Raw genomic sequence first — 14655 nt, forward strand, 5'->3', positions numbered from 1 at the left:
CCAGTCCTGGCCCTTGGGGGACTTTGGGCAAGTCAGTGCCCTTGACTAGGCCTCAGTTTCCCCACTTATAAAACGAACAAGTTGGGTTAGACCGCTTCCAAGTTTCCTTCCCTTTCTAAAATCTTGGAATCAAACAAAGCCCATCTGCCTCATCTCCAAGCTCTGCATCAGGGTCTTCCAGGGTCATGTGACTCTCCCCCGAGGCCAGAGCCAAGAACCCTGGACACTGTACTCAATTTAAGGAAATGATGATCATTCTAATTTTTGAAGGATTTCTCTCACAATTACCCTGGGAGGTAGGCTGGGTGTGGTTACTGTCATTTTATAGCTAAGAAACTGTGGCTCAGAGAGGATGTCTGAGGCAGGAGTTGAACCCAGGTCTTCCTAACTCCTTGGGGGCATGGAGGTGATGGCAGCGGACCCGAGTGCCCACGTGACCCCTGACACTCACTAGCGGTGTGACCCCGGGCAAGCTGCTTCACACTATTTGCCTCAGTTTCCTCCTCTGTAAAACGAGACAAAAATGGCAAACCACTCCAGGATCTTCACCAAGAAAACCCCAAACGAAGAGCCAAAACCAACTGAAATGACTGAACGACAACTTCTGACCGTCCGGGTTCAACATTAGCTCTCTGGCCAGTCCGATGAGACTCCACATTACCCACACTGTGGAGAAGTCCTTCCTGTCCAGCCTTTTAGTCAATGGTCAATAAATATCTATGATGGGTGTAAAAATAATAAATGGCGAGCTTCAAATTCCACTTCTTAATCAAGTCAGCCACTTTACTTCTTATCTCTAAACTAATAATACTTCTTTTCTAATATCATCCTCACAAGGGGCTGCGAGGCGGCCCAGTGGAGTCAAATCTGGCCTACAACCCTTCCTAGTTCTGTGACCCGCCGAGGCCTCCCAAGACAAAAAACAAAGGTTTGAAACTAAAATGTGAAATAAACATCTCTGAAGTGCTTCGTCTAGGTCAGGCGCCGTGCTAAGGGCTGGGGATACCAATAAGAAAGATAGTCCCTGCCCTCGAGGAGTTCCCAATCTCACAGGGATCTCCCTGACAAGAGGCTGTGAACCATAAAGGCCAGAGAAGGGAAGCCGACCTTCCCCAGGGCTGGGACGCTGAGCTCCGGGAGTCAGGACGCCCAGCCCAGAGCTTTTTCCATCTGGCCTGGAGCCCATATGCTGATCTCAGCACCCACTCCCTTAAGGCCTACCGCCACCTCCCAGCAAACAGAACCCAAACCCCCAAACCACCGCCACTAGGGTGCTGATCAGACCCACGTCCAAAGAAACTGGGGCCAAGGGATGGATGGGCAAATGGCACCCATGGGTGGGGAGCACCTCTTCCCTCCATGGGATGCCTCACTCATCTTTAGGAGAAAAGAGTTCTGAGAGGGCACCTAAGGGAGGAGCTCGCCTTTGGGATCTTGGGGGTCAGGGAGAGCCCAAGGCAGCTGAGGAGGAGAAGCCTAGACTGAGGTTCCTTCCAGGGTCTGTCTGCAGCTGAGCCCGAGGGCTTCCCCGCGTGATATCCAGATGCACGAGGCTACACCCAGCCCATCTCCCGACTAAACCAGATCTCCATAGACGAGTCCACGCAAGGAGTGTGTGTTCAAAGCCATGCTTGGGTTGAAATGGCCACAAAGCAAACACACCCGTGGAATTGTGCCAGGATGGGCAGGAGGCGGCGGAGCATCCTCAGGCACCACACAAAGTCACTAAAGGCTGTCCCAAGGCCAGGTGCCAAGGGCTGGACTCTGATGGCGGCATCTGGGGGGTCCAGAGGGAGGCAAGAACTTTCTCCCAGCTCCAGGGGCTTTTGGGGTCAAAGTTACATGAAGGAAGGAGGGTCCAGAACTATTGCCAAGGCCACCCCAAGATTGGGCCAAGAAACTAGAACTGGAGAAGATGCCAGCCCTGAGCGTCTCCCAGGGGGACTCTTACCATTGAAAGAGGCCTGAGGGGATCATTGAATGTGCTGAGGAAGGGGAGAGGGGCAAGAATGATGCACAGGGAGCCGAAGGGTCTGAGTTTGAGTCCTGTCTGTTCTGTTCACCTGTTTTAAGACCCAGAGTGAATCCCTTAATGCCTCTAGGCCTCCGCGTCCCTCTCTGCAAAATAAAGGGTTTGCTTTCTATTTTTTCTCAGGGCTCCCTCTGGGATTGGACATTCCGTGTTCTGCCGGTCCTTCCAGCACTGACAGCCTGGGTTCTAAGGCCCCTCCCAGCGCTGACATGTGACGTTCTAGGTTCCAAGCCCCCTTTCTGCTAGGACAGCCAATGTTCCAAGAGCCTTCTCCTAGCAACGGCATCCCTTATTCGAGTATCTCTCCCAATTTGGGGAGTCCCAGTCCCCCTTTTTTGGCACGGATCCCTGGCCTCTGGCCATTGGGCACACCGACAGACCCCTCCTCAAAAGGATATTTTTCACATGCTTCAAATGAAACGCCGACGATGCCAAAGAGAAAAAAAATGCCCCCCAGCGGGGTTGTGGCCCGTGTGGTTCTGTCTCACCATGCTCCGTCCTCCCCTGTGCCTTCCCTCCCAACGCCCTCATCCAGAACCGGCCAGAGCTCCCCGGGGAGAGCCTCCGCGCCAACGCCACCCACTCTGCCGCTTTCTCCATTCTCCAGGGCAGTCCTCCGTGCTGGCCCCTCACCCGGGAGGGCCAAGCAGATGCATTCTGGGACAATACCCATCTGCCCCAAGCATAAAGCCGACACAAAACCTGGCAGAAGATGCATCAGGCAAACCCCGGGCTGGAAGGCCTCGGTGTGAATGCCATTCGAAAGTCCCTCCAACCCCCCCCACCCCCAAGGAATCATCCCAACTCTGCTGGGAGACCTCCAGCGACAGGAAGCTCACTACTCCTCTTCTAAGGCAGCTGTGCCTCTACTTGGGGATGAATGAAATTCTCAGCCAGTTGGTCCTTCCAAGACCCAACCTCAATCTGTCTCTCTGCAGCCCCAGGCCAAGTGCCTCCCTCTGGTGTTAAACAAAAAGAGTCTAATGGGGGCAGCTGGGTGGCTCAGTGGATAGAGAGCCAGGCCTAGAGATGGGAGGTCCTGGGTTCAAATCTGACCACAGACAATTCCTGGGCAAGTCACTTAACCCCCATTGCCCAGCCCTTATCACTTTTCTGCCTTGGAAACAATATGCAGTATTGACTCTAAGATAGAAGGTAAGGGTTTTATTATTATTATTACATAAAGGGGGCAGCTGGGTGGCTCAGTGGATTAAGAGCCAGGTCTAGAGACAGGAGGTCCTGGGTTCAAATCTGACCACAGACAATTCCTACCTGTGTGACCCTGGGCAAGTCACTCAAGCTTGATTTGCCTCAGTTTCCTCATCTGTAAAATGGAGATAATACTACCACCTGCCTCTCTGGGTGCCTGTAAGGATTCAATGACATATTTGTGGAGCCCTCGAACAAACCCCAAAGTAATATAAATATAAGTATATAAATAAATGCTTCCCATTATCGTGGTGGGTTCCTTCTTGCTTATCATGTTGACACTAATAATCACTTCCATTTCTTTTTTTAACTCTCACCTTCCATCTTAGAATCAATACTGTGTACAAGGCAGAGAAGTCAGGGCTAGGAAAAAGGAGTAAAGTGACTTGCCCAGGGTCCTACTGATAGGAAGTATCTAAGGCCCCATTTGAACCCAGGACCTCCCATCTCTGGGCCTGGTTCTAGCTGCCCCAATAGTCTCCATTTCTAAAGGTCTTTGGACTTTACAAGGCACTTTCTCTAAAATAGCCTCGTGGGATAAGACCGTTAATAGCCCCATTTTACAGATGAAGAAACAGAGGTCTAGAGAAAAGAAGTTACAGAGCTGGTGCTGGAGCCAGGACTCAAATCCAGAGCTCCTATGTCTTCCCCTTCTTCCTTTCCTGGATAAGGGAGGGGACTCCAGGTCCCTGAATACATCGTCAGCCATGGCTGGTTGGTTTTGTCTAACCATCTCTCTTTCTCTGCTGGGGGTGGGGAATGAAACGGGAATGATGTCCCAAAATATCTGCGGTAGGAAAACAAAAGTCATAGGAAAAGGCGACTTTTCAAAACCCTCTAGGGCAGGGCTGGCTGGGAGACGAAAAGACCAAGGATTGTGCTGAAATGTCCCATTACGGTGTGCCAGAGGCCACGGGCTAAATCCACGAGACTCAGTTTCCCCATCTGTAAAATGGGGGCCCTAGAAGGGAACACCAAGGCCCACCAGCTGGGCTGCTTCAGGGAAGAGAGCTTTAGGGGAGAGGCCAAGCCCCGGGGCTTTTGGATTCTGCCTCTGTCCAAAGAAGGACTCTGTGCCTTCCTCTAACGCTTCAACCATCACTTCCACAAACCAGGAACAGGAGTCGCCAGGCAGCCGGCCTCCACGCATTGCTGGTGGGCGCAGCCACTCGCCCTGGTTGGCCCCTGAGACAACTCAGCCCCAGCCAAGATCCCAGGAGGTCCTCTGGACCGGCCGGCCTGGTTCCGAGGAGGGAGAGGGAGAGGGGGAGGGGAGGGGAGCCGCTCAGAGTCTGGCAACACCCCGGCTGACTGGCTGACCTTATTCCCTAGTTTGGAGGGCCCAGCCCTGACTGGCAGGCCTGGCCTTCCCTCTCGAGCCACAGGCCCGGGCCTAGCCCAGCCCAGCCCCATGGAGGGGAAGAAGCGCCTTTCTGGGCCTCGGTTTCCATTTTTAGGGAACGCCGAGGCTGGATGTGGCCAGATTCTGGCTCTGACCCCTCCGATTCTGACCCGAGGGATCTCCTGGCTCTGTGCCCGGGGATGCCCCACCGAAGGCCATCGGAACGGTGACAATGGCCAGCCCGGCCCATCAGAGGCGCCTGGATTCCCTGAGCAGGGGACTCTGCTTTCAGCTGTCCCCGAGGCAGGGCAAGTCCTGAGCCCCAATTTCTGGTCTGGCCTGGCCCGATAACTTCGTCTCAGAAAACCTGGATGTGTGTCTGGGCATCCTGTGGGTACACCTGGGGCGGGGGCGGGGCGGCGAGCCAAAGAAAGGGCCAGGATCTTGGCTCCAGACCAGGAGTGTGGCCATCCCTGGGTGCCAGGGATCTTGTTGGGCGGCCAAGGAAGGCCCTTCTGGCTCTTGGATCCCCTCAAAAGGGTCCCTTCCTCCCCACCCCCCCATGTCAGTGACAGAGCAGGCTCACCACCTCCCCCATAGCATCATCCCCTGGCTCCAGGCCCCAAAAACCAATTAACCCTTTGTTCTCCCTCGGTTTATGACATCCTCGGTCCGGGGACTTAGAAGAGCTGAAGCCAGAAGGATTTTGAGGTGGGTGCCAGGGAGGGAGGGCCCCAGCTGGATGCTGGGGGTGGGGTGGGGGCAGAAGGGGAAGGCAGGAAGAAGGAGAGTTACAGCGGCTTTCATGTTTTGGGTCTGTTTCCCACCCCCAGCTCCCTCTGGGTCTTCTGCAGAGCGAGGCTTGGGGCCCCAGGACCCTTGCAAAACCCAGTATTTAAAGTGTTGTGCAAGGCTGCAGGGCCCTGGACAGAGAGGACTCCAAAGTGGGGGAGGGGAGAGACCAGAAGGGGAAGGGGCAGCCCCAGGCTCTGATGGGAAGCTTCTTGAAAAAAAAAAAAGGAAACTGAAATGAAGGAGAGAGACAGAGACAGAGAAAAGGACAGACAGACACAGAGATGACCTAAAGACCAATCTGTAAAACTTCTCAAAAAGAAGCCATTTGCATTTGGGGTCTGCAGGAGTGTGGATCTCCATAGGGTAACTTGGATGAGCCCAAACTGGGAAATGTAAGCGCCTTGAGGCCAGGGGCTCTTTTTGCTTTCCCGTGGTATCCCCCTGTATCAGCCACTGGAGGGTACCAGGCACTTGGTAACTACTTTAAAAATGTTTGTTGATTGAATGGCAGTGACTTCTATGGATGGGAGAGTAAGCTTTGTGGTTATGTATTTCTTTGTGGTGGGGTGGATCCGGGTGTGAGAAATATGTGAGAGTTCCCGGTGTGTGTGTGTGTGTGTGTGTGTGTGTGTGTGTTAGAGAGAGACAGAGAGAGTGACAAAGAGAGACAGAGAGACAGAGACAGAGAGAGTGATAAAGAGAGACAGAGACAGAGAGAGAGAGAGACAGAGACAGAGACAGAGAGACAGAGAGAGAGGCTCCCCCCTCCCACTCCACCCCAGGTTCCGCCATCAGGGGCCAGGCTGGGGGCAATCGATGTTTCCCGACCATGTCCATTCCCCCAACCCCCCTTTGCTCTGCAGTTGGGGGTGGGGTGGGGGGTCCTGCCCCTTTCCGGCCACCCAGTCCTGGCCTCTGCCCCGCCCGTGTCTGGGAGCCTCAGAGGCGCCTAGAACCCAGGGGTGGGGGTGGGAGTGGGGGCTGCTAGAGGACTCGAGTCCCAGCCCCCCACGGGGGGTGGGGGAGAGGAGGAAGAAAAGAAGGGAAGAGAAAGAAGTGGATGTATTAGATGGTGTGTTTGCTTCCTTCCCCGGACAGTCCAGGGGGAAGGACCCCTAAGACCCAGTTCGTGCCACCTCTCCAAGCAGAGACGAAGAGCCCCTTCCCCACCCCCCAGTCCCCAGCCTGGCTCGGCTCGGCTCGGCTCGGCCCGGCCGCCCGGGGGACAGGATTTCCGCTCAGAGCAGCCGAGGAGGAGCAGCGGCATCAGCCCAGGCCCCGCTGCTTCCCCGGGTCCGAGCGGCCCCGACCACATTGCACACAAGAGGGCCCATGGTGGGGCACTGCCTGGGGAGCCGGGCCCCCTCCCCTCCCGGTCCCTGCCAGTCCGACTCAGCAGGGTGTTTGCACGAGGGAAGGTAGGAGAGAAGGCTCCCCAATTGCCCTAAGTGGGGCGCCCCGGATTTAAAGGGCCAGTCGCCCCGGCCCAACTTCGGGGGCCCTTGCCAACTGCAAGAGGAAGGGAAGTCCCGTATTTAGGTAGTCGAACTCCGGGGGCTATCCCTAATTACCCCAGGGAAAGGGAGTTCCAAATTTAAAGTGCCAGCCAACCGTTCCCCCTACCTCCCTAAGTAACTTCGGGGAGACCCCAGCCAATCCACCAGCATCCCCCAGTCACCCTGGAACGGTCGGAGGGAGCGGGGAGGGGGACAGAAGAGTTCCGGGTTTAAAGGGCCAGTAGCCCGCCCCCCCATTCCCTGCGTAACTTCGGGGCGCCTGCCCCCTTCGCCAACCCCCCCCCCCTCCAGTCAGCCTGGAAGGATAAGAGGTAGTAGGGAGCGGGACAGAAGAGTTCCGGATTTAAAGGGCCAGCCGCTCCCTCTCCCTTCCCCCGCTCAAGCTCAACTTTGGGGAAAACCGTCCTTCACCCCCGATCGCGGAGCCCCAGGTTTAAAGGTGCAGGCGCGCCCCAGCGCCAGTTCCCAGGCTCGCGGGGCTGCCGCCTTACCGTGCTCCAGGGAGGCTCATGCCCCGCCCGCCCGTCCGTCAGTCTGTCCGTCCGTTCGTCCGTCCCGCGCCGCCCTCGGGTTCCTCTGGCTCTCCCGGCCCGGGCTGGCCTGGCCGCCGCCGTCGCTCTCCGCCTGCCTCCTGCCTGCCCTGCAACCCGTGCGCGCTTCAGCGCCCCCCCCGACCCCCCCACCCCGATTTGGCCGGATTGGTAAATTTCTCCTGGCGCGCAGTATCTCACCTCCCCCCCCCCCCCTCCTCGGCCCCAGGCGGGCTCCCCGCCCCGCGGACGAATCATTGGGCGACGGAGGCAATCAGATGCAAATTCCTATCCTCTGAATCAGAGCTGCGGCGGCGTGCGACCGCCCCCCCCCCCCCGTCCCCCCCCCCTCGGGTCGCGCTGTGACTGCTCCCCCCCCCCCCCCCCCCCCCCCGCCCCTCACAGCTACCCCTCGGGCGGCCGCCGACCCACCCCGCCCGGTCGGCAACAGGGGGTTGGAGGCTCCGGATCCAGGGCTGCGGCCCCTTTAAATCATAATAAATAATTTTTAAAAAAGAAAGATACTAAAGTCGCCCCAGAGGACACGCCCCCTTCCCCTCCCAACGCCCAGCCCCCCCCTCTCCCCGGTTTAGGGACCGTCTACAAAGTGCCCAATTGGGTTACAGCCGGAGGAGAAGGGGGAGGAGGACTCCCGAAGGCCAACCTTCCCTGGGCCCTCGCGGCTAGGTTGTAAGGTAAAGTGCCGGCGGATTGGGAAGGAGTAGCGCCAGAATTCTGGTTGGAAGGAAGGGAGGGAGGAAACATGCATTTATTAAGCGCCTACTAGGTGCCACTCAGCCGCGCTAATCCCTTTTTGCATGTGTTATCTACTTCGATCCACACGACAGCCCCGGGAGGTAGGCGCTTTTACCGCCGCGCCGCCGTTTTATGGAGAAGGAAAGTGACCCTGAGAGAAGTTAAGAGATTTGCCTAGGGTCATGCAGCTACTAGTGCCCTCACTCCCGACTCCAGGCTCAGGGCGGGCTCTGAGGTGGACCCTCTGGGCGGGACTGCCCCTTTCTGGACCTCAGTTTCCCCATCGATAAAGGGTGGACTTAAAGGGTCTCTACCGAGCCTCTGTGCGCCAAGGTCCCCCCTCCTTTCCGAGAGGCGGCAGCTGGTGACCCTCTTAGGGCTGCTCCTGATAGAAACTACCTGGGACGGTCCACTTAAAGACCTCTCAGGGTCTCCACTAAAGCTGCAAGTCACAGAAGGGTTGCTTGCAAAGATAAAGTCTCGAGACCTCCCCCCCCCCCAAAGCTACCTTCTAAGCTTCAAAACCTACCTTAACCACTTACTACTAGATATGTGACCCTGGCAAATTATTGACCATGTTTCAAGTCCCTCATCTGTAAAATGGGCGTGATAATAACCCCTACTTCCCAGGGTCTTTGTAAGGATCTAATGAGATATTTGTTAAAAGCACTTAAAAACAGTGTCTAACACACATTAGTGGGTCTCTAAGGGCACAGCCAAGTTTGAAGTCTGGAGGATGTGGGTTCAAATTTGGCCACAGATAATTCCTAGCTGTGTGATCCTGGGCAACAATTAACCCCAATTGTCTACCCCTTACCACTCCTAGAATTGATACTAAGACAAAAAGTAAGTTGTTTTAAAGAGAGGAGCTGCTACAGAAATGCTTATTTCTTTATTATTACATCTATGGTAACCGATGACTAGTACTTCCAGCCCTAAGAAAATGAATTTGTGGAGGAAGAGGCCAGGTTGAAATCAACTTACTCCCCCTTCTAAGTTCCAGGGGGCCTGCCCAAGAAGGCAAGTGACCGTTGATCAAAGATTCAGGCTTGGGGGGATCAATTTTGCTCCCCACAAAACCCAGGCTACCTGCTGCTTGTCAGACCTGGAATAGGCCTTTAACTGTAGAATATGACACCTGTGAGAACTCTTAGGATAGAGAATGTCAGAGCTAGGAGGGAGCTTAGAACAGGGAATGTCAGAGCTGGGAGAGACTTTAGAACAGAGGATGTCAGAGCTGGGAGGGAGCTTAGAACAGAGAATGTCAGAGCTGGGAGAGCCCTTAGAACAGAGAATGTCAGAGCTGAGAGGGAGCTTAGAACACAGAATGTCAGAGCTGGGAGGGAGCTTAGAACACAGAATGTCAGAGCTGGGAGGGAGCTTAGAACAGGGAATGTCAGAGCAGGGAGGGACCTTAGAACAGAGAATGTCAGAGCTGGGAGGGAGCTTAGAACAGGGAATGTCAGAGCTGGGAGAGACCTTAGAACAGAGGATGTCAGAGCTGGGAGGGAGCTTAGAACAGAGAATGTCAGACCTGGGAGAGACCTTAGAACAGAGGATGTCAGAGCTGGGAGAGCCCTTAGAACAGAGAATGTCAGACCTGGGAGAGACCTTAGAACAGAGAATGTCAGAGCTGGGAGAGCCCTTAGAACAGAGAATGTCAGAGCTGGGAGGGAGCTTAGAACACAGAATGTCAGAGCTGGGAGGGAGCTTAGAACAGAGAATGTCAGAGCTGGGAGGGAGCTTAGAACAGAGAATGTCAGAGCAGGGAGAGACCTTAGAACAGAGAATGTCAGAGCTGAGAGGGAGCTTAGAACAGAATGTCAGAGCAGAGAGAGACCTTAGAACAGAGAATGTCAGAGCTGGGAGAGACCTTAGAACAGAGAATGTCAGAGCTGGGAGAGACCTTAGAACAGAGAATGTCAGAGCTGGGAGAGACCTTAGAACAGAGAATGTCAGAGCTGGGAGAGACCTTAGAACAGAGAATGTCAGAGCAGGGAGAGACCTTAGAACAGAGAATGTCAGAGCTGGGAGAGACCTTAGAACAGAGAATGTCAGAGCTGGAAGCAAGCTTAGAACAGAGAATGTCAGAGCTGGGAGAGACCTTAGAACAGAGAATGTCAGAGCTGGAAGCAAGCTTAGAACAGAGAATGTCAGAGCTGGGAGAGACCTTAGAACAGAGAATGTCAGAGCTGAGAGGGAGCTTAGAACACAGAATGTCAGAGCTGGGAGAGACCTTAGAACAGAGAATGTCAGAGCTGGGAGAGACCTTAGAACAGAGAATGTCAGAGCTGAGAGGGAGCTTAGAACACAGAATGTCAGAGCTGGGAGGGAGCTTAGAACAGAGAAGGTCAGAGCTGGGAGGGAGCATAGAACAGAGAATGTCAGAGCTGGGAGAGACCTTAGAACAGAGAATGTCAGAGCAGGGAGAGTCCTTAGAACAGAGAATGTCAGAGCTGGGAGAGACCTTAGAACAGAGAATGTCAGAGCTGGGAGGACCCTTAGAATGCAGACCATCTCACACTATGTCTACAAGTCAAATCCCTTCCCACTTCATATATTACCTTCTTCTAACTTTCCTTTCTCAGCTGCTGGTACTGTCATCTGTCAGTCCAGTTTAACATTTTGACGTTTTGTTTCCTCCTTTCTCTCTTATTCCTCCTTGTCCCCCCACCCCTTCTCCAACTTGGTTAATCAGGCCTCCTTCACTTCTTGCCTGGACTGTTTTTATATCTTGCTAATTGGCCTCTCTTTCTTCAATCCATCCTAGATACTCTCCAGTCTATCTATATGATAAAATAAAAACTTGCTTGATTTGACATTCAAAGCCTTCTACAGTCTCTCTTTATCTTACCTCTCCAGCCTTACCTCATACTACCCTTCTTTCTCCCAAATAAGACCACCAAACCCTTCCCCATCTTGCCAGAATGTGCAATGTCCTCCCTTCTTGTTTTCCCCCTTTCCCATCTCTGCTTGTCACTGAATCTATCTTTGCCTAGAACACACTCCCTTCTTCTCGTCACGTATTTTAGTCCTCCACTAATTCCCCTAGTTAGGGGAAAATCCTTCCCTTTTTGAATTTCTTTGTCTGGGTTTCTCCCATGCCCCAACCATAACTGGCATTTCATTTTAGTTATCTGTGCATAGACCATCACTAGACCAATCAATTGTAGTCTCCTTGGGGGCAGAGGTGGGACCAATTTCCCATTTCTGTAGCCGTCATGGACCACAGGGCATTTCACATAGTGGGCTCTAAATAAGTGATGCTCAAATTGAACAAAATGGAAATGGGCAACTTCCTTTTTCTATTGGAGAGTAAAATAAAGGATCTGGATTTGATTATCTGAAAGGTCCTGTCTCATTTTGACATTCTAAATTCTAAGTTCCTTCATAGCTCAGACCATTTTGCTTCTGTGTTCAAATGCAAATCTAGGCTCAAATATTCTATGTTTTATGTTCTAAAAGTCCTCCCAACTCCGCTGGGCTATGTTGTGTTTGGTTGAGTCTGGGTCTCCCCACTTCTGAAAGGCTCCTGGGAATCTTTGGCCTGCTCATTTTGAACCTGGGCTTTTTTACCCCTCCTTAGGCAGCCAGGTAGCCCCAGCTTTAGTGGGATCACCATTTTGGTGTTGACACCTTGTCAACTTTAGTCCTACTTTAGCTTAGAACAGCCAAGATCCACAGATCCACTCAGTGGCAAGGATTATTAATGCTCTAAGGTTTCTTCCAGCTCTGACATACTATGTTCTAAGGTCCTTTTTAACTGATATTCTACATGCTATGTTCTGACATTCCCTGTTCTAAGCTCCCTCCCAGCTCTGACATTCCCTGTTCTAAGCTCCCTCCCAGCTCTGACATTCTCTGTTCTAAGGACTCTCCCAGCTCTGACATTCCCTGTTCTAAGCTCCCTCCCAGCTCTGACATTCCCTGTTCTAAGGACTCTCCCAGCACTGACATTCTCTGTTCTAAGCTTCCTCCCAGCTCTGACATTCTCTGTCTTCTAAGGGTTCTTCCAGCTCTGACATTCTCTGTTCTAAGCTCCCTCCCAGCTCTGACATCCTCTGTTCTAAGCTCCCTCCCAGCTCTGACATTCTCTGTTCTAAGGTCTCTCCCAGCTCTGACATCCTCGGTTCTAAGGTCTCTCCCAGCTCTGACATTCTCTGTTCTAAGCTCCCTCCCAGCTCTGACATCCTCTGTTCTAAGCTCCCTCCCAGCTCTGACATCCTCTGTTCTAAGCTCCCTCCCAGCTCTGACATTCTCTGTTCTAAGGTCTCTCCCAGCTCTGACATTCTCTGTTCTAAGGGTCCTCCCATCTCTGACATTCTCTGTTCTAAGCTCCCTCCCAGCTCCAACATTCTCTGTTCTAAGCTCCCTCCCAACTCTGACATTCTCTGTTCTAAGGTCTCTCCCAGCTCTGACATTCTCTGTTCTAAGCTCCCTCCCAGCTGACATTCTCTGTTCTAAGGTCTCTCCCAACTCTGACATTCCCTGTTCTAAGATCCCTCCCAGCTCTGACATTCTCTGTTTTAAGGACTCTCCCAGCTCTGACATTCTCTGTTCTAAGGACTCTCCCAGCTCTGACATTCTCTGTTCTAAGCTCCCTCCCAGCTCTGATATTCTCTGTTCTAAGCTCTTTCTTACCTCTGACATTTTCTATTCTAAAGACCCAGACTCCAGCTGTGACATCCTGTGTTCTAAGAGACAATGTTAGAGCTACGAGGTCCCTTAGAGCACAGAATGTACCTATCTCCATTGTCTTTTGGCCTCTTCCCTCTTTCTGTTCTGATATTCTAGGCCCTACTTTTTTTTTAACCTTCCCTTCCCACATAGAATCAATTCTGTGTAAGGGTAAAGACTGGGCAGTGGGGGTTAAGTGACTTGCCCAGGGTCACACAGCTGGAAAGTGTCTGAGGCTGGATTTGACCTCCTGTCTCTAAACCTGGTTCTCAATCCACTGAGCCACACGGTTGCCCCCATGCTTTTTCCTAGGTGACCCCAGGCTACTCCCCAGGATTTTGCTCCCCAGGAAGAGACTTTGAAGGGTTATTCTCTGCCTAAATGGTGACTGAAAACAAAGCTCCTTGGCCTTGGTCAATTAATTCACGCCTTTCCCCTCCTTCATTCCATCCACTTCTCACTTTTTCTTTCATTCATTCCTGTGGTATTCCCAAAGCAGCTCCTTTGGTCTAGGCCCTGGGCCAGAAGCTTTTCAGTCAGCCCAGCTCCCTGCCATTTTGTTAATCCTCACCATCTCCAGCGGGAGGGAGGCCAGGCACAACAAGCCAGCCGGCCTATGTGGAGTCTCTGCCATGCCAGCAAGCTTGGGAGGCCGCAGAGGCCCAAGTTAGAAACAAAATCGTCCCTCCCTGAAGAAGTGTGATTCCACTTTGGGAATGGAGCATCCCTACGAGGAGGGAGGGAGGGAAGGGGCCGGAAGGGGACTCCAGCAGCCTCTTGTAGGCAAAATCCAGGAGGGAGAGACCCAATCTTTGGGGCCAGGCAGTGGAGAAGATTGTCCGGAGGGTGGAACATAAGAGTGAACAAGCGGAAATAAGGCTGGGAAGGGCAATGGGAGCCCAATCTGGACAGCCCTGAATGACAGGCTTGGGAAGCTCTATTTTAACCTAGAGGCCACCTAGAGGGAGACTCTGGTGCCTCTTCATGAGGAGGCCGCGTCGGGAGAGACATGCTTTGGGAAGGTGTGGAGGACAGAGCAGAAAAGGGAGACCAGCCAAAGAGCAATTCCAGCATCCTCGGAAAGGGATGAGAAGGGAGCGAGCGCCTGGGCTAGAACGATGCTGTACCCAGCCTTGTTTGGGGAAGAGAGAAGAGATGGCAGAGATATTGAGGAGCTGAGAAGCCACATGGTCTGGCCTGGGCCTGGGATCCACCAGGCAATTAATCAACCAGAATTTATTAAACTTATTAGCTGCCAAACACTATATTGGGGCAGAGTTGACGGAGTTTTCCAACCAAGTGGAAAGGTGGTAGCACCAGTAGGACTTGGGGAATGTAGGGGAAGGGTCACTCTGTCCTGTAGGAAAAGGGACGAAGGGAATAAGCACTATTAGTATCTACTATTTGCTAGGCACCATGCTAAGTGCTGGACAAACATTATTTCATGGCACTGAGGAGGCATTTGGAGAGGCTGAGAATTGGGAAAGATCAGGGTTTGAATTCTGAAGCCAATATATTAATAGTGTGTTTTTAAGTTGGTCCAACGACTCTGAGCATCAATTTTCTCAACTGTAAAATAATAAAGAAATGCTCACTGTTAAGCTAGCTTCCTTCCTTCCTCTCTTCCTTCCTTCCTTCTTCCCTCCCTTCCTCCCTCCCTCCTCCTTTTTCCCTCCCTCCCTCCCTCTCCTTTCTCCCTCCCTTTCTTCTTTCCTCCCTCCCTCCTTCCCTTCCTTCCTTCCTTCCTTCCTTCCTTCCTTCCTTCCTTCCTTCCTTCTTTCCTTCCTTCCTTCCTCC

At 53.0% G+C, this 14655-nt stretch overlaps 1 protein-coding gene across 3 annotated transcripts in view; it reads right to left on the minus strand.

The window, feature by feature from the left end:
• ARID3A (AT-rich interaction domain 3A) overlaps positions 1–7892 on the minus strand; it is a 92351-nt gene extending 84459 nt beyond the window's left edge. For 2 of the 3 annotated variants that reach the window (XM_007489388.2, XM_007489386.2), the window contains exon 1: positions 7387–7588. The gene's annotated coding sequence lies outside the window, so the exon portion shown is untranslated. Of the gene's footprint in view, positions 1–7386; positions 7589–7857 lie in introns of those variants that run through there. The other variant, XM_056822262.1, reaches the window with a different exon arrangement.
• Between the last annotated feature and the right edge of the window lie 6763 nt (positions 7893–14655).

The sequence above is a fragment of the Monodelphis domestica genome, chromosome 3 (assembly GCF_027887165.1).
Source record: "Monodelphis domestica isolate mMonDom1 chromosome 3, mMonDom1.pri, whole genome shotgun sequence".
NCBI classification, from domain to species: Eukaryota; Metazoa; Chordata; class Mammalia; order Didelphimorphia; family Didelphidae; genus Monodelphis; species Monodelphis domestica.